Source organism: Monodon monoceros, unplaced genomic scaffold (genome assembly GCF_005190385.1).
Source record: "Monodon monoceros isolate NGI ecotype Baffin Bay Population unplaced genomic scaffold, NGI_Narwhal_1 Super_Scaffold_22, whole genome shotgun sequence".
Taxonomy (NCBI): domain Eukaryota; kingdom Metazoa; phylum Chordata; class Mammalia; order Artiodactyla; family Monodontidae; genus Monodon; species Monodon monoceros.
Window position 1 is genome coordinate 113,176,752 of NW_021703779.1, and position 19,222 is coordinate 113,195,973.

General features: G+C 43.8%; 1 pseudogene; it reads right to left on the minus strand.

Annotated features, from left to right (window-relative positions):
• Window positions 1–3,162: 3,162 nt before the first annotated feature.
• Window positions 3,163–19,222, minus strand: part of LOC114905897 — a 32,199-nt pseudogene continuing 16,139 nt past the window's right edge.

The following is a 19,222-nucleotide window of genomic DNA, read 5'->3' on the forward strand; positions in this document are numbered from 1 at the left end:
GAAAACAGTTGAAGGACTTACCATACCTATTTCAAAACTTATAAAGCCACAGTAATTAAGACAGTGTGGTACTGGTGGAAGGATAAGTGTGTAGATCAGTGGAACAGATTGGAACATAAATCCTTAAATTTATGATCAATTGGGTCTTTTATTGTGGCAAAATACATATAACAAATGTTGCCATTTTAACCGTTTTAAAGTATAGAATTCAGTGGCATGAAGTACATTCATAATGTTGTGTAACCATCACCATTATCTAGTTCTAGAACATTTTCATCACCCCAAATGAGAACACCATGCCCATTAAGTGGTCAGTCTCCATTCCCTCCCTACCCCAGCCCTCGGCAAACACAAATATGCTTTCTGTCTCTATCTATGTGCTTTTCATGGATATTTCAAAAAAATGGAATCATACGATATGTGACCTTTTATATCTGGCTTCTTTAACTTAGGATAATATTTTGGCAGTTCATTCACATTATTGTATTATCAGTACCTTTTTCCTTTTATGGCTGAATAATATTCCATTTTATGGATATATGACGTTTATCCATTCATATGTTGATGGACATTTGTGTTGCTTCCACCTTTTGGCCATTGTGAATAGTCCTACTATGGACATTCAAGTACAAGTTTGTTTAAACACCTGATTTCAATTTTGGGGGTCCACATCTAGGAGTGGAATTGCTGGATCACTTGGTAGTTCTATATTTAACTTATTGAGAAACCACCAAACTGTTTTACATAGAAGCTGCACCATTTACAGTCTCACTCAGTAATGTATGATGGTTCCACATGCTCTCTAACAGTTGTTCTTTTTCTTTTTTTAATTTATGGCTATCCTAGTGTGTGTGAAGTAGTATCTCATTGTAATTCTCATTTGCATTTCCCTAGGGTTAATGATGTGGAGCATCTGTTCATTTGCTTGGTGGCCATTTATACATCTTCTTTGCAGAAATATTAAGTACTTAGGGATAAATTTGACAAAAGGTCTGCAAGACCTGTACACTGAAAACTACAGAAGAAATTAAATAATACATACATAAATAAATGGAGTGATATACCATGATCACAGATTTGAAAACTCAGTGTTGCTGGATGTCACCTCTACCAAGCTGATCTATAGATTCAATGCATTCCCAATAAAATCACAGTAGGACTTTTAAAAGAAATTGACAAAGTGATTCCAACATTTCTATAGAAATGCAAAAGGCTAAGGACAGCCAAAAAATTTTGAAAAAGAACAAAGATGCAGGACTTACACTACATTTCAGGACTTAGTATAGAACAACAATAATCCAGGCAGTGTGGTATTGGCATTAAGATAGATTTAGAGATCAATGGAACAGAACAGAGAGTTCAGAATATACTCACAACTATATGGACAATTGACTTTTGACTGAGATGCCAAGGCAATACAATGGAGAAAAAGATAACATTTTCAACAAAGTACTGGAAACATTGGAAAAGCACATCTTTAAAACCAAACTTGACTTAAAAATTTTTTTAAATTTATTTATGCATTTATTTTGCTGTGCTGGGTCTTAGTTGCAGCACGTGGGATCTTTGCTGCCACGTGCAAAACTTGACTCTTAACTCACATCATATACAAAAATTAACTCGATATCATGACATACATATGAGATAAAACCATAATACATGCCACCTGTGAATTACTGCAGTTCAGTATTTCACTGCTGGGTGCCCTTTCCCCGATGCCAATTTTAATAAAAAGTTAGATTCTATCACCCTGGGGATCACAGCGGAATGGCTAAAGCAGAGGCTCTACAACCTCACATTGACACCCACTCCCTCCACTCCCTTCCTGTGTCCCAAAACCTCTCTTCTCTTTCTTCTCTTTCCCTTATCAAAACTGGCTGTGCACGGGTGCTGTCCCCGTGTCTGAAGGCCTTGGCAACACAACACCCTCCAGCGGTTTCTGATGTAGTTCACGGAATCCACCAGGAGATGGCGCTGCTCCACTAGCGCCGGCCAGCCTCGGGCTGGAGCGTGGAGCTTTCACCCAGCTTTGGCAGAATTCGCTTTCTGTAAATGAACAAACCATGAGGACGAGATATATAGGTTTTTGAGTTATACGAGGTGCAAGATCTTGGGCAAATAAGAACCTATGAACTGATTACGTGCTCCCGATTTCCATGCACGCTACAACAAGACTTGCAGATGCATCCGGCGGGCAGGGCATCCCAGTAAGTCACCAGGGACTTTTCAGAACACCATCAGTACTGGAGATGGGCCGTCCCATCTTTAAACCAGACGCACGGCGGGTGGAGCAGGCTTGGGAGGGGGAAACCAGCTGGGCTTGAACCCGGCGTCTTCAGGTTACGAGCGGAGTCACTTTGGCCAGGTCCTTCAGGCTCTCTGCGCTTCGCTTCCTTCATCTGCGAGATGATTAGTAATTCCCAGGTTCTCTGAGGAATCGGTGAACTAACGCACGTCAGTCAGTGAACACCGAGCACGGTGGCTGACACGTGGGAGCGGTTCGAACACGAGGACTCGCCTTTATTAGTGATCAGCCTGATTCGGAGCTGGTCGGACGAGCTGCTCAGTCTCAGGACGTCAAAAGGCAGCACTGCGTCAGGGTCAAGGGCGCAAACTGTCGTTGGACACAGCAGCTCTACCACTTAATCAGGGCGGCGGGATGGCCCTGGCCTCTCTGAGCCGCAGCGCCGTGACCGGTCCAATTGGCGTGGGCAGCACCCAGCTGGCGGGCTGTCGCGGGGTCCTAGGCGGCCGCGAGCGTGGGGAGGGCCTGGCTCGTGGGAAGGGCTGGGTGGGTGGCGGTTGCCGTGGGAACCCGGCCGCACGGGCGGTGCCGCCGCGCACCGCCCGGAATCAAAGGTCTCCTTGCGCCCGGTCCGCGCCTAGTTCCCCCAGTTCTCCTCTGCTCGCCCTCAGCCACACAGAGGGGGTAGCCGAGCTCCAAAGGGAGAAAAAGAAAACGGGAAACACAGGCGATTCTATCCATCAACATTTCCCCGGATTTGGAAAAGACAAAGCCACCCTGTGACTTTGATGGCGGTACTACCGCTGAAATCCGCGGTGAGCCTCCCTGAAGCTCACAGCCTGCCTCTGCTGCCTCCCAGCTTTGCTGGAAACGTCCAGAGGCCTAGTTCGCCGGAGCCTTTAACCTCGCACCGCCTCTTAGGGCTGTCTCTCCTCGCCAGTGCCTCTGGGAGGACAACTGAAGGACAAGAGCCCGGCCACATTCCTGTCCCCACTCCGTCCTTCTTGTGACTTCACCTTGTCAGGGAGAAGCCGGCCTTGTAATGCTTTGTGCAGTTCCCTGTCCCTGCTTCCCGAGGTCGCTCCAAACCGGGCCCAGTTGTCCATTCAGTCCAGCCAGTGAGGCTCTGGAGCTTGTTGGTAGTGCGAAGAATTTTGAACCCCAGCATTTCAGAAACCAAAGATAGTCTTCAGGTTCGCTTGTAGTTGCTTTAAACAGAAGGCAACAAACAAACAAATCAACCAAACAGATTTAACAAAAAGTCTGGTTTGGTTTCATCGTCATCGCTAATAGTATTGTGACCACCTAGAGGGGTGGGATAGGGAGGGTGGGAGGGAGACGCAAGAGGGAGGAGATATGGGGATATATGTATATGTATAGCTGATTCACTTTGTTATACAGCAGAAACTTGGACAACAACGTAAAGCAATTATACTCCAATAAAGATGTTAAAAAAATAATAATATTTATTGGACCCTGAAGAGGAACAAGGTTCTGGCCTAGGCACCTCATAGTACTGGATTCTACAACGCTCTTTATAGACAATATAGATGAAACAGAGCAGCTTGTGTCAGATAAACATAAGGCATTCAAGGAACAACCAAGTTTTTTTTTAATCTTGAAAGCTTTCCCCCCCACACAATCTTTTAAATCTGGCTTCAAGAAGAGCAATAGAATAAATGTATTAAAATTATGCCAGAAAGATGGTAGTTGGAGGGGAGGAAGTAGGTTAGACAAGGAGAGGCATTTTATAGCCACATCCTCAATCATTTTCCGGGTCCAAGCTGTCCTCATGTCTTGCCTGGATGATGGTGACAGCCTCCTCCTACCTGGAAGCCTTTTGCCCCTCTACACAGCAGCAAGGTTGAGTTTTTTAAAATGTGAATCACGTTTCTTCCCTGCCTAAAGCCCTAGGATTCCACACTTAAACTACGCAGCAAACACCATCCTTGTGTTCTCTCGTGCTCCCCCAATGCTCCTGCCGCATGTGCCTTGGGAGGAGCTGTCCCTTTTGAACCCCGATCATCTCATGGGACCTCCTTCTTGTCATTCAGACCTCAGCTTAACGTGACATCTCAAAGAGGCCCTTCCTGACTACCCTCTGCTTCATTTGCTCAGTTCTTCGTCGCACAGGACTTATTTGAGATGAGTTATTGATCATCTGGCTCTCACTAGAGAGCGTGTATCCCAGGAGGGCAGCGTCCTTGTCTGTCCTGCCCCCCAGCTGTCCCCAACACTTAAACGGTGCCTGAGAAACAGTGGTTTAATGATGATCAAGATAATCCCACCACCTTTTCCCCTTTCCCTAAACATACAGTGATTTTCCACCTGGTTTTGTGACACTTCACGGTGACTTTACGCTTGTAAGTGGAAAAGGGAGCCGGATGTGAACTCTTGTACTTGAGAAACCTTAGATAAGTGCTTTGACTTTTTGAGACTTCAACTTGACTTACACTCTACTTACCCTGTGGGCTGTGAGGACTAGATAATAAATGTGAAAGCTCTTATGAACTGCAAAGCACTGTACAGTAAATCCTTGTTTGTTAATCCCAAACTCCTAATTCACTCCGCCCCCCGCTCCTTTCCCCTTTGGTAGCCATAAGTTTGTTTTCTATGTCTGTGGGGAAAGGAAGCCAAGAAAAAAAATTCTTTTAAGTGATAGCAAGTCAACAGAGATCTGCCTACTGCACCCAGCTATAAAGCACAAATATTAAACAATATGTAAATGCATTGACTTTAAGGAGACAAAATTCCAATATGCTTTTAGGAGAGGGAATAGGTGTTGAACAGTGTTGAAAAACTTCTTTCAGTGGATATTTTCCTTTTTAAAATTGTTCTCTCCTGTTTGTCAAATTGCTGGGCCTTGAGAATTTAAAATGAGCTCATAGCAGCCTTGTTTCCATGTTTTTCAGTCCTTCGCCTTCCCTAGAGTCTACACTACATGAACTGCCTTCAAACAGACAATAGTATTGCTCATCATCTTTGTCTTCTGTAGTTTTTTTAAACCCGGGATAGAATTTTTTGAAATTCTATTCACATAATCAATTACCCCAATTATTTTAAATTTCGATAGTGACTACAGAATTATGTTATAATGTAATGGAAATGTCTTGATTCTTTTAGGCATTTGCGGCTTTTCATAGAGACAACCTAGTGGTTCCAGCACTGTAAGCTCTGGGGTGAGGTGCCCTCGGCTGGAATTCCAACTGTCATGTTGGGAGGATTCAGTGAAAATCATATGTGTGAAATGCCTCAGACACAGTAAATGCTCAGTCATAACTATTCTATGGAATTTTGCCTCATCTTAGAATCTTAGATCAATAAAATGTTTAATGTTCTCCCAGATACATTCTACATGTGTCATTCAGTAGTTTAAACATCTTAACTTACCAGAAGTATTAAAAAAACCAAACACATAACTAGTTTTTACTGCATAATAATGTTAAAGTGTACTTAAGAGTTTTGAAGGACACTGTCCCGCATATGAGAAAAATCAAGTTTACCATGAAACCTGAATTATATGACATTGCAAACTGAAAAAAGAACTATCCCCAAACCACCACTCACTCATTTGTTTAACTTGCCATTAGATTCCATTTCAGTCAGAATAATCTTTATTTCAAAATATCATTTTAATTATACAAAACTATAAAAATCTAGCAAAGCCAGAGATATGGATATATTTTCCTAGAGGTTCACATGTCAATTTTTATTCACAATCTCTTTTTCAATACAATTTACAACCTCATCCCCATTTCCAGTCTGATTATACAAATGCTAAGTGGCAGAAAGGTCTGGAATAAATATATCAAAAAAAAGTGGGGTGGGAGGGAGCTGTGAAACTAAGTTGCATTCAACAGGTTCTATGAGGCTGGGAAATAAAAAAGCATAAGACACATAAAATAAGCTACAAGGATATATGTAACAATTCAGGGAATATAGCAAATATTTTATAACAGTAAATGGAGTATAACCTTTAAAACTTGTAAATCACTATATTGTACACCTGTAACATATAATAGTGTATATCAACTATACTTCAATTTTAAAAAAGAGTAAGACAAACTACTATATATAAAATAGATAAACAACAAGATCCTACTGTATAGCACAGGGAACTATATTCAATATCTTGTAATAAAGTGTAATTAAAAAGAATAATATATGCATATTTATACATATATACATATATGTATAACTGAATCACTTTGCTGTACACCAGAAACTAACACAACATTGTAAATTAACTATAGTCTAATAAAAACATTTTTTTAAAAAGTAAGTAGAAGTTGGTTTTTTGTTTTTTAAAGATTTTTTTGATGTGGACCATTTTTAAAGTCTTTTATGGAATTTGTTAAAACATTGCTTCTGTTTTATGTTTTTTTGGTTTTGTGGTCCCAAGGCATGTAGGATCTTAGCTCCCTAACCAGGGATCAAACATGTACCCCCTGCATTGGAAGGCAAAGCCTGAACCCCTGGACCGCAAGGGAAGTCCCTGGAAGTTTTTTGGTTTTTTGTTTTTTAATTTTTTAAAACCATTTATTTATTTAGGCTCCTCCGGGTCTTCATTGTGGCATGCAGGATCTTAGTTGCAGCACGCGGGCTTCTTAGTTGCGACATGTGGGATCTAGTTCCCCGACCAGGGATCGAACCCGGGCCCCCTGCTTTGGGATCATGGAGTCTTACCCACTGGACCACCAGGGAAGTCCCAGTAGTTGGAAGTTTTTAGCTAAAGTTCTTTCAATGTCTTCTTTGCCTTTTGCTCCAAGTTTAAGAATGCACATGAACTCAGTTAAATGAAAGTTTCCCTTTTTGTCAATTGTCTCTGAACAGCTCATCCACTTCTTCATCTACCAACTGATCTCCCATTGTCGTCAGATCTCTCTTGGATAATCCTCCTGAACGGTGCCTACTGCTTCTTTATCAAAGCAAGCAAGAGCATTCTTCTGGATCTGCACCATTTAACTTCTCACCAAACACCGGGAGGAGCAAGGTGAAATTTATGGGCCCTGGGACCTCATTCATCATGGCATTGAGGTATGCATCAGCTGGATTCTTCCCTGGAGAACCAAGCACATCACACAAGTTTTCCTTGATGAAACCATCTCTGTTCTGATCAATTACATTGGAGGCCTCTTTGAACACTTGAATCTGTCGTTGGTCAAATATGGCAAACACATTGGAGGTGGCGAATTGAGGACATTTCTTGGTGGTCTTAGTCTTTGCCATTTTGCTCTATGTGGTGGCTGTTTAACTCTGGGAATCGGTCCTTCAGAAGTTGCAGTTAATCTTGTCCAAACTCAGTCCCATTAAAGCATGAATGAATATCTCAGTCAGCCACTGTAGAAGTCTCTTCAACAGATCCCAAGTCCAGACACGAGAGCTGCCCTGTGCCCTGTTTTTTTTAAGTTCCTATCAGTTGGATATGAAACGAGATTGACAAATTGCGGTACTTGTTGAATCTTAGTAATGGGTACTTGCGAGTTTGTTAGACTTTTCTTTTGAATTTGTTGTATGTTTGAAATCTTCCATAATAAAAATAGGTTAAACTATCCTATCCCCCCAAAGGGCTGCAATTCAATGGTTGTCAAGCTCTTAAAAAAATAAACAAACTGACTCCTTTTATTTTTCAAATAAAATCTTAGGTGGAACCCTAATACGTAAACCAAATCAAAGGTGAGGTGCTCTGGCTGAAGCTAGGGTGTGGAGTGACTAGAGTCCTGCCTCTGGCCTTCCATCCACACCAGCAGTGAGAGCCCTTGAGCCACTTCTGTAATCTATGCTTACTTGCTACTCAAAGTGTGGGTCAGGGACCAGCAGCACGAGCATCACCTGGAGGCTTGTGACTCTGAGGCCTCCACCCCAGACCAACTGAATCAGGACTTGCACTTTCATAATGTGCCCAGTGATTCCAGTGCACATTAGAGTTTGAGAAGCACAACTCCGTGGTAGCTTGAGGCTGGAGAGGCTAAGTGAGCTATATTTTACAAATGAACTAAGGAAGGCTCACAACAATGTGCACAAAGCCACACAGCTAGTGGGTGGGAGAGCCAAGGTTAGCAGCCAGGTTGCCTGACTTTCAGCTCAGCCATTTCTGCACTATTCTTGTCAATTGCACCCTATGGCAGATTCCCCTCTGGTCCCAGGGGACAAGTTCATGCTTTGTTTCTGGGACCAAGCCCCTGTCTCGTGTCCTTGCATCTAAATCCATGACTTGCTTCCTTACCTAACATCAAGGTGCTCCAGAACTGGGGTCAAGGGGCTTCCCTGGTGGCACAGTGGATAAGAATCTGCCTGCCAATTCAGGGGACACGGGTTTGATACCTGGTCCAGGAAGATCCCACATGCCGCAGAGCAACTAAGCCCGCAAGCCACAACTACTGAAGCCCGCGTGCCTAGAGCCTGTGCTCCGCAACAGAAGAAGCCACTGCAATGAGAAGTCCTCGCACCGCAATGAAGGGTAGCCCCCGCTCGCCTCAACTAGAGAAAAGCCCATGCGCAGCAACGAAGACCCAACACAGCCAAAAATAAATAAATAGATAGATAGATTAAAGAACTGGGGTCAAACTTTGGTCCCCACTATTCCTTTCTCCTGACACATTCCTCACCCTGGTCCTTGCTAGAAACTGTCTTTGGAGTCTGACAGCCTGATAGGAAAAGGTCTAGGATGGTAGGCATTTGGCACTGTGATGTCCCTAAGCTGGTGGGAATTCAAGGCTAGGATTCCAGTTTCTGGCAAGGACTGGCATGAACAATATGGGGACCGCTGTCCACTTCTTTGGACATGTGATCACCAATTGCTTCTGCTTCTGCTGTCAGGCAGGGCAGCTGCCACATACAATAAACATTTCAGCCTTGTTCCTTCTAAAGACCATTTTAAAATATAACAGATGCACCGAAATACTCTTTTTAAAAATTATACCTAATAAAATAATTTTATTTTTAATTTTTAAATTTAAGTATTGTTGATTTACAGTATTAGTTTCAGATGTACAACATAGTGATTCAATATTTTTATAGATTATACTCCATCTAGCATTATTATAAAATATTGGCTATATTCCTTGTGCTGTATAATATATCCTTGTTGCTTAGTTATTTTATACATAGTAGTTTGTACCTCTTAATCCCCTACCCCTATCTTGCCTCTTCCCCGCCCCTCCCCACTGGTAATTCCCCGCCCCTCCCCACTGGTAACCACTAGTTTGTTCTCTATATCTGGATACACCAGAACATTCTTAAACAGAAAGCCTTAGTTTCTTTTTTTTTTTTATTCACGGCTTGCGCGATCTTAGTTCGCTGACCAGGGATTGAACCCAGGGCCACGGTAGTGAAAACATGGAGTCCTAACCGCTGGACCGCCAGGGAAGTCCCAAGCCTTAGTTTCTTAATTCCTGATCCCAAAACCACTCTCACTGAGGCTGGGAATGCTTGATGTAGCCCTTGTCCTCGGCCACCCTGGCCTGGGTGAAACAAGGAGTAGGGTTTCATGGTGCTTGTGGTGTGTCCTGGCCCAGGACTGCAGGAATGGATTCCTCTGCAGAACCTTGGCACCTTGTGACCAGCAGTAAGTAGGCTGGCACTATTTATTTAACTGGACTCTGCATACACATCTGAAATTCAACAATCTACCAGCAGATGGCGATGAGGAGGGAAGGAAACAAATCCCAGGACTTCTTCCTTCCTCCTGGGCTTTATTCAATGAAAACTAAACATCTGAGTAATGATGGCTTTGCCCACCGAGTAGAAGGAAAGGCTGGGAGGGCAGGGGAGCCTTCTGCGTAGTACTAAGGTATATTTTTCTCAGCATGAATAGGATGTGGTTATGGATCAGGGGAGAAGCACCCTACATTTTGAAATGACTTAGAGCTTTTCTGGACATGACTTGCTGAAGATGAAAGATTTACTGATATGTTAAAGAACTGCTGTGAACATTTCCAAAGCTCAAGTCCATGCACGTGTCCGGTTGTGGGAGTAAGAAAAAAGGCTGGAAAACTGGAATGTTCATGCGTGCTTTTTCTATACCTTTCCTGGCCAGCCTGATGCTGTCTCATGTACAGTACCCATGAATGTAAAATGCATGACTTGGACTTCCCTGGTGGCGCAGCGGTTAAGAATCCACCTGCCAATGCACGGTACATGGGTTCGAACCCTGGTCTGGGAAGATCCCACATCCTGTGGAGCAACGAAGTCCGTGCGCCACAACTACTGAGCCTGTGCTCTAGAGCCCATGAGCCACAACTACTGAGCCCACGAGCCACAACTACTGAAGCCTGCGCACCTAGAGTCCATGCTCCACAACAAGAGAAGCCACCGCAATGAGAAGCCCGCACACAGCAACGAAGACCCAATGCAGCCAAAAACAATAAATAAAAATAAAAAAATAAATTTTAAAAAATAAAATATTAAAAATAAATTCTTTCCTCACCACCTGGCCACTTTCCAGCAACTACCAGGAATGAAAGACTTCTGGTTTCTGTGGATCCTAGAAGATATTCGTGAAAACTAACTCCATTAGTGCAAGCCCCTTAATTGTCCTAGAGGAAGGGTGTCCACTCTGAACTGGGGCCTTGACAGGGAAAGGGGCAGGCCAAGGAGAAGTAGGGCAAGAGTCAGGAGTCTGGGGACAGGTTAGCTGGGTCCTCTGCTCTGGGTTGAAACCAGACTACTATTTTCATCTGAGGCTCAGGATCCTCTTCCAAGATCCCTGGTTGTTAATAGAATTCCTTTCTTTGTGGTTTTATGACTTTCTTGCTGGCTGTCAGCTGGGGGTCGCTCTCAGGTTCTAGAGGCTTGCCACAGTTCCTTGCCAAGTGGCCTCCGTGCTTTTTTTTTTTTTTTTTTTTGAGGTACGCGGGCCTCTCACCGTTGTGGCCTCTCCCCTTGCGGAGCAACAGGCTCCGGACGCGCAGGCTCAGCGGCCATGGCTCACGGGCCCAGCCGCTCCGTGGCATGTGGGATCTTCCTGGACCGGGGCACGAACCCGTGTCCCCTGCATCAGCAGGCGGACTCTCAACCACTGCGCCACCAGGGAAGCCCTCCATACTTTTGTAAAAAGAGAGAAATTAAAAAGGCCTGGACAGTGATGGGAAGTCCGGAAAGGCAGGGTGAGGACGTCCATAAACCTGCTCCTCCATAAAAGCAAAGAAACACTGGCAGAACTTGTCAGTATCCACTTGTTCAGAACTCTGGAAATTAACCAAAGGCTTGCAACACTCTGACATGCTTCTATTCAAGCAAAACTGCTGAATCTCATAAGAACAGTGAGAACAGCTGGCTTTATGGCTTTTTAACTTGGACTATTCCCATCCCCTCTCCCCAGCTTCACGGGACCCTTAAAATCCAGCAGCCTCAACCATCAACCTGAAAAATGAACCAAAAAAAGCCCAAATGGAAACAGCCCAAATGTCCTTCCATTAATAGTGATTATCTATGACTGGGGAGTGAGATTTGAGAGACTTTTGCTTTTTTACTTTATAGCACTTCTATACAATTAAATTGTTACAAGAGTGCTACTTTAAAAATAAACAACAGTAATAAAGATAAAACAGAGGAAGAGAGGGTTCCTAAAAATGCTGTAATGATCAAGGAATGGTAGATGGAAATTGTACAGAACTCTTCATGGCTCTTTCTAAATTAAAACCTATATAAAACATTGACGTTCTTTTTATTTGATGTGCCATCTTTAACATTTCATTTTAGCGAAAGCCAAAAAAAATGTTTCTAAGAGCTTTTATAGACACAGATTTGACTTTCGGTTCCTGATTCTACTTTCCATGTAAGGTTCTAAGTTCATCAACTGTAAATTCTCTTACCATGATGGCTTTCAGGGACATAACCATAGCAAGTGGGGAGAGACTATGGTACAGGACTTTATCTGGCAAGCTTACTTTGCTACTCTGCAAAAATAACTATGTGTTAACTCGGCTATAATCTTAAAAGCTAACCCAAAGCAATTATAAGCAGCTTTTTGTTCCCAATGTTAAAGCCCCTCCTGGAGACTGAAACTATTTTTGTCAGTGCAGGATAATGTATCCCGCGCCCAAGAGGTACATTAATTAGCAGGAAGACTTCGGGTAGCCACCTACTGTGATAACATCCCTACAGTTCTCTAGGAGGCCATCCGTGTGAATGAGCCTAGGAAAAAAACCTGCCACGAAAAATGTCCCCCACCTTCCACTCCAGACACAACAATTATCCATGTTTTGTTTGAGACAAGGAAGTAACCTGCAGGGTTCAAATTCTCCCCATGATTATTAGAAAGTATCTCTGCTGAAAACTAGGATGTAACCGCTGTGATCGGATCTCTTACCATTACCCGTTGACCTTGGATGGGATTCAGATGGTCTTTGATGGCCTTGAAATTGTAGGTATAATTTTGTGCTAATGTGAATTTGAGAGAGTGTCTGTTGCTTTCACCAGTTTCCTAAGGTGGCCTGTGGCCAAAAGAAATATAAGATCCACTGATCTAAGGGTTTCCTGGATTGAGACTAGAAGTAACAGACTGATGAAAGGCATTCCTTCCCCCCCACTTCCCCCCCCCCCCCCCCCCCCCCCCCCCCGCCGATTCTTCAAAGACAGCTCTGAGTCTGGGGTTATCCCTGTACCTGCAGTTTCCTTGACACTATATCCGGGCAGAGGATGGAAGCCCTGAGGGGAGGGCTGGAGGAGGGAAAACATAACAATGACAGAATGGTATTTGCAAGCTCCTGAACTGAAAGGGTCTTCAGGGAGAAAAATCTGTCCCAGCTTTGAGAGTAGCCCCAGTCTGAGCCAAGCTGTGGAGCCTAGAGGAGAGGGAAGCTGGATGTTTCCGGATGTGAGGACCAGGCAATGAGCAATGACTGCCATGTTGAGAACCACCATAGTCCCAGTTTCTAGTGGCATCACAAGTCCAGAAATCTCAGTCCTTGGCTAACTGTGTGCACTTGGGCAAGACCCTTAAACTTCGGAGATTGTATTTTCTTCTCTGCAGACTGTGAATTTTGGACTAATGACACTCACAAGCATGTATCGTTTTGAGTTTCGGGTTTAAAATTTTGTTTAGGTTTCCAAAACTTGGAAAAGCCTGACTTAGAAGCTAATTTGAACCAAATAAGATGTGACTAAGGTGATCACCTATATAGAGTACCTACCTGGGACCCTGAGATGCCTCACACCACACTAGAGTAGATTTTGATGTCTCAATTGCTATCTTAGAGTGTTCGGCTTTGAATGAGATGCCAGGAGGAAAAGGCAGGAAGTGGAATGATGCTCTGAGCTGCAGCCAGAAAATCGCTGTCCGAAGAGAACTACGTGCATTAATCCCTCTGGTGGCAGCAGAATTGATCAGAGGGAAACTACAAGAAGATTCTCTTTGGGTGTGCAGCTTTATCACATGGATCACAAATAAACTTGGAGGGATGATTCTTAGTCAATCTATGTAGAGGATAACCATAGAGGCTTGCCTATTCCCTCAAAGCTCAAGGCTATATTTGTGGAGCATTAAATTTCAGAAGTAGTTGATGAAATATATAGGAACACTCTCCTATGTTACTGGTAGGAATGTCAATTGCTCTAACTCTTTTTGGAAGCAGTTTTCAAACATTTAGTAAGAGCCATGAAACTATTTGTACCTTCTGAAATTCCAATTTCGGACACTATCCTTAGGAAATGATCCAAATGATTGGAAATTCGTCGTGCACAGATTGTCAGCAAGGTGACATTGATCCTACTAGAATATGGGAAAATGATGCATAAAGTCTGTAAAACAACTGATGTTCACTGTCGTCTAACCTCTCCCCCCTTCCCCAGCCCCCAGCAGCTGCCTAGCACCCACATGCACACTCTTCTTTCCATTCATTTACTTGCAAAAATGCTCCTTATCATAATGTCACTATGTCACATGCGTTATGCCAAAGGCACTCACCCCCCTCTCAAAGGAGACAGCCCAAAGTCTCATCCTTGTTTTACATCGAGCTTCAAGTGCAGTACCTCGGGGTGATTATCCTCCTTCTTGATCCTTTCTGGATGCGGCACCTCATAATTCAAAGACCTACAGTTAAAGGATAACATTAACCGTCACTAACAGTCACAATACAAGATGAGAATAAGATACCAGAATACCTGCAATACAATATCCATTTAGAAAGGGGGCGGGGAGAAATCACCCTCGGTGGTCCCCAAATTCTCACACATCTCACATTCCGCTGGACAAGAGAAGCAGGGCCTCCCCACTCTGGCAAAGGCGTGAGTTTCTTAGGCGACCTTTCTGCTGCTCCTGGTTTCTGCTCTCTGGGAAGATCAACCTTGTCCATTTTTTGTCGTGGCCACATCTGAGGAAGGCATGGGGAAGCAGTCCCCTTCTGGGATGCAGCACCCACTTCCAGGTGGTAAGCTATGTGCATGGTGGGGTAAGCACTCACACGTCCTTGATGGTGAAGCTAGAGGTTTCTCCAGCAAGATGACCCCTTTGTCAACTGAGGAGGTTAGGCATCTCTTTGCTTCTGATCAATTCTATAGACTGATGACAAAAGCAGACAGTTACCAAGCACTAGATTCCAGACTGGGTGGTTTTGTCTCTTAGCATCAATCTGTGTTGGCTAAGCCCATTCCCTTGTCTCTGAGTTTAATGACCTCCTTGGTTTCTGCTTTAGGACAGTTCACAAAAATACCCTGGGATGGAGAGGCCCCGTGAGGATAATTGGTATCTTTCCCAGGCCTATCTTTCCCAGGTGTTTGGGAAAGACTGAGACGATCAGGCTCTGGCTCCCCCGAGGTCTCCGCCTTCACTGGTCCTACTTCACCTTGGGGCAAATAATTGGGCTTTGTTCACCTTGTACAATAGTCATCACTCAGCCATCTTGGAGTGTAGGCTACAGGGCTTCTATTAGGAGAGCTGTGTTTTCTTCCCTCTCTGCTTTCAGATGGATCAGTTTCACCACCCAAAATTTGTCTCTTGCTTGTAGAACCTTTCTGAATGCCACAAGGAGCAACTAAATCAACACCAGTATCTCGATCCTCCACAAAATCCCATAAGGCCCTAGCCTTACTAGGCACACAGTTCACAAAAAATGACCACTTTGAGGCCATATAACTGGTCTGCCCATTTCCCAACTCAAGATAGAGGGCTTTTCACTGCCATTCACCCAACCTTGCCTTAGACAATTCCACATTATTTGGCTTGTTTCTTTTCCAGGCCCTACTTCTAGGGACCAATTTCTGCATAGGAACACTTTAGTTGCCTGTGACAGCAAAACCTAATTGCTGTGTTCTTGTGATAAATTCAGCTGAATGGGTGTCAAGTAATGCTGGCTTGTGAGATGGGGATGGAGGAGTGAAATTTTTCCATACTTCATTTTTAGTCTTTCTGATGCCTATCAGCGCTTCTTATGCCCCAATATTTGGGTAACTTGGAAGTGTCATGCCCTTCAGGCAATGGTCACCAGGAGCACACCTGCAGTCAGATGAGTTGGGTTTATTACTCACTTTGCAGTGAGGAAGAATGAACACCATGGAGAAACAACGAGGTCTTTCAGTAAAAGAAGTGTGATGGAGTTCTTCCAAGTATGTAGGACTGAAGGGTAAAGGGGGCCAGAAAGTGATATTAGCAAGAAAGTAATTGAAGGGTTGGACCTTGCAGTTCAGGCTAAATAAGAAGTCATGTGTGAAGGATAATTTTGAGGGCGGGGGAGAGGAGGACAGCAATCAACAATATCCAATACTAGGGAGATGACCAGAAAGAAAAAGACCATTTTGTCAAGACCGTATCAATTGAATGATGGGGGTAGAAGCCAGATTGCAGTAGTTGAGGAGTACATAGGAGAGTAAGATGTGAAGGCAGAAAATATAGACAATTCTTTGGAGAAGCATGACCTTGAAGGAAGAAGAAAGGGCAATAGCTAAAGATGGACAGAGTCGAGGGTGCTGATTATGTTGGTGTTATTTTAATGGGAAAGACTTGAATTTGTTTAAATGTTGATGAGAAACATTAAAGGGTAGAGAAGGGGTTGAAAATAGAGAGTACAAGGGAGGAATGGAGGAAAGGGGTCAGGAGAGGATTCCTTCAAATGTTTGAGGGGCTACAATTTCCCTCACACTATATAGGTCCTGAAAATGCAGTAATAATCAAAACCCAAAGCCCAGGTGGAGAGACTGGGCTCAGAAAGAGTGACCCCTCTTCCTCTGTGACAAAAAGAGAGGAGGCAAGGCTGGCTGCTGTAATGAGTGGGGTTTTAGTGTCTTGAAGGTAGAAAGCTGAGGGGCTTCCTGCTTTAAAACATCCATTTTCCCTGAAGAGTAAGAAGCATCTTTTACTGAGAGTTAAAAGTGGGACATGGAAAAATGTGATGGTTAATTTGATGTGTCAACTTGGGTGGGCCACACTGCGGTGATATTTGGTCAAACACTAGTCTAGATGTTGCTGGGAAGGTATTTTTCAGATGAGATTAACTTTTAAGTCAGTACACTTTGAGTAAAGTGGGTTACCCTCCATAAAATGGGTGGGCCTTATCAGTTGAAGACCTTAAGAGCAAAAGACTGAGATCCTCTGAGGAAGAAGGAATTCTGTCAACTCAAAGGAACTGAGACTGTGGACTCAAGCTGCAACATCAACTCTTCCCTGGGTCCCCAGCTTGCTGGCCTGCCCTGCAGATTTCAGACTCGCCAGCCCTCACAATCGTGTGAACTAATTCCTCAGAATCCTGATAGATAGGTAGACATATGTTTACATAGAGATATATCCTATTGGTTTTGTTCTCTGGAGAAGCCTGACTAATACAGAGAGAGACTGAGATTGGGATACAGAGAAGACTGCTAGATGGCATCCAGGACTGAGTTCGGGGTGGTGACCAGGAATTTGTAGTGGCCAGCACCCATCCACATGGTGGCAGGGTTTCCTCTTGCAGCACTCAGCAGCCCTCCAGTAAGAAAGCAGAAGGAAGGCGGGTGCAGTTGGATTGATCCAGGATTGGAGTTCTTCTGGGGAAGTGGAATGAAAATATAAGAGGATACGGAGTCATTGAATTATGTACCACAGTCTGTTCTGGATCGGGAAGGAATTGAAGACAGAGGTTAATTGACTATGACAACATGGAAGCGTCAGAGGACTGAAATCTGCTGAGATTAAAAACCAAACCAAAACAACAACAACATACACGTATGTTATGTGTTGAATTGTGTCCACTCCAAAAAAGATACGCTAGGGGCTTCCCTGGTGGCGCAATGGTTAAAAATCCGCCTGCCAATGCAGGGGACACGGGTTCAAGCCCTGGCCTGGGAAGATCCCGTATGCCACGGAGCAATGAAGCCCTTGCACCACAACTACTGAGCTTGCGCTCTAGAGCTCGCGTGCCACAACTACTGAACCCACATGCCACAGCTACTGAAGCCCGCGCCTAGAGCCCATGCTCCGCAACAAGAGAGGCCGCTGCGATGAGAAGCCTGCACACCACAACGAAGAGTAGCCCCTGCTCACCGCAAGCAGAGAAAGCCCGCGTGCAGCAATGAAGACCCAACGCAGCCAAAAATTTAAAAATTAATTAATTAATTATTTTTTAAAGATGCTGAAGTCCTAATCTCCAGTGCCTCAGAGTGTGACCTTATTTGGAACTAGGATCTTTATAGAGGTAATCCAGTTAAAATGAGGTCATTGGTATGGGCTCTAATCCAATATGACTTTATACGTCCTTATAAAATGGGGAACTTTGGACACAGAGACAGGCACGTATAGAAGAAAGACAAAATGTAGACACAGGAAGAACATCATGTGAAGAAAGAGGATTGGAGTGATGCATCTACAATCCAAGGAATTGCCAAAGATTGCTGGCAAGCCACCAGAAGGTAGTAAGAGGGAAGGAAGGAATCCCTTAGAGGTTTCAGAAGGAGCACGACCCTGCCAACACTTGAATTTCAGACTTCTAGCTTCTGGAAGTGTGAGACAATAAATTTCTGTTATTTTAAGCCATCCAGTTTGTGGTACTTGTTATAGGAGCCCTAGCAAGCTAATACTAGCTATATGGAGAGGAAGGGAGTCAAAGAGCCTGAAGGATCAGAGTTGAGTAGAGAGTAGACGCTAATTGAGTTCAGACCCCTGAAGCAGTTAGGACGTTTTGAGGGGATGTACAGAATAATCGGTTGCCCCAGAGTTTCTGAAAAACCCAGATTTATAGAGGGTGATACCAGGTAACTAGGGGGCTTCACTGGAGCCACTGGACTCTTTCTTATCTCAGCCCAAATCTTGCTGGTGGTCCTAGGGCACCCCAGAGAAAGCCAGGGGTTCAGAATGTAGCCTCCCCAAGGTAACCATTTTGGGATCAAATGATCACTCTCTCGCTTTCACCAAACATTGCTACAAGGGCATTTTGTGTGAAACTGTAATGGCAAACAGACTTTCAGTTCACCAGAGGGTGACTTCCTTTGGCCGTCACTAGGCAACAAATCAAGATGGATCCATCTGTAGCCAATTATATGCTCTCCAAAAAAGACACTTTCTTTAGGAAGCAAACCTACAAGTCCTGTACAATACCATACCCACAGCAGAAATCCTTTACTTTGCTAAAAGCACTTTCACCTTTTGGAGTTTCTTCAAAATGAAGACGAAAACTTCACACCGTACACTGGCTTATACGTGTAGCTAAGACACTCATTATTGTATGAGGAGTGTCTGGTTTTGTTTTATAAAGCGAGGGTGGCAGGTGACCCATTTCATTGACCTACTTTCAGTCTAAATCGAAAGTGTCAACTAACACCCATCTCATGTCAGTTGCAGAGATCTGTCTTTCAAAATTGAAGTACTAAAGAAAAACATTACTTCAGGTTTCCTCATAATCAACAACAAATGTCTACTGGACATCGACTCCAAAGATGAATAGCACACAGTTCCTGCCCTCAGTGATATGTGCTACAACCTAGTTGGGGAGACAGTATATGTAAATAGAAAGATAATAATCAAAAGTAGCATAGAGATGATCTCATTTAATCCTCAGAAGAATCTTGTGA